Raw genomic sequence first — 1,115 nt, 5'->3', positions numbered from 1 at the left:
AGGCTGTTCTGTTTGGATAAGAGACCCCCAGCAGAAGAACAGCAGACTTGTCAAACATCCCAGAAGCCAGGGCCTCCACACGAGGCCGAACTGCCTCACTCTGTGGGTAGGTGGGGATACAACTGGCAGCATCAGGATGCCCCCCTCTGTCCTCCTTCCACGCTCATCTCTATCCAAGGACGAGCAGGTGTCCAGAAATAATGTCCGAGTGCTGCATGAGAGAGTGTTAGAAGCTAAATAATTAGCAATAAACGTGCTTAGCTAGCAGTAATTTACGTTCAGCCGGTGTCCGTATGTTTAGTCGAGCGTCGGGAAGAGTGTGAACCTGAAGTACTCAGCCAGTGAGGAAGCAGGGCGGGGGCGGTCCGGGTTGGGTTGTTGGGGGTTGGAGGTTGGACCCTTGTTTTTTGCGGTGTTGTTGTTGCAGGACGCCCGCCATGGGCACTGCGAATCCAACCTGCTTGGATCAGAGATACCGTCATCAAGGAGCTGGAATTTTCCAGCACTATCTCGTGCCGCTCCGTCGCCATCCCGCTGTTTCCAAGCTGTCTCAGCGCTCTCCTTATCTCATTGATAAGGGGATTTTCTCCCAGGCTGCTCCCATTCTGTCCTCAGGACGCTTCCTTTGTTGCACCAAAGTGGGGGGGTGGTGCCAGGCCTTCCCGGTGCGCTGCACTCACCTCCCTGGGCCCGTCCTGACTCGGTCCCTGCTCTGCTCCATCTCGAGCAGGATGTTCCTGCACCGTGTGTGACAACGTGTGATCTCCGCTCAGGCTGCCCAAACGCGACTTGTTGCCAGCTACACGCATGTGCTGCGGTTCTTTTGCGGCCTTTATTTCTACAGATTGCTCCATTTATTTCATCTCTGCGACGCTAGATGGTTACAGAACAAAACCCTTATGTTGTTCTTATGCAGAAGCAACGTTTCATTCCCACACCTTCCAGTGCCCCCCAGTGCCCTTCAGTGACACCTAGTGCCCTCCCAGTGCTTCCAGTGCCCCCCAGTGCCCTCCCACTGCCCTCCCAGTGCCTCTCAGTGCCCTCCCAGTCCATCACCCCCCTCCACCCCATGGTGCCTCCCACCACTTCACCTCATTCACATCCACAGCCGTAGC

Source organism: Numida meleagris, chromosome 32 (genome assembly GCF_002078875.1).
Source record: "Numida meleagris isolate 19003 breed g44 Domestic line chromosome 32, NumMel1.0, whole genome shotgun sequence".
Taxonomy (NCBI): domain Eukaryota; kingdom Metazoa; phylum Chordata; class Aves; order Galliformes; family Numididae; genus Numida; species Numida meleagris.
Note: the sequence above shows the minus strand (reverse complement) of the source record.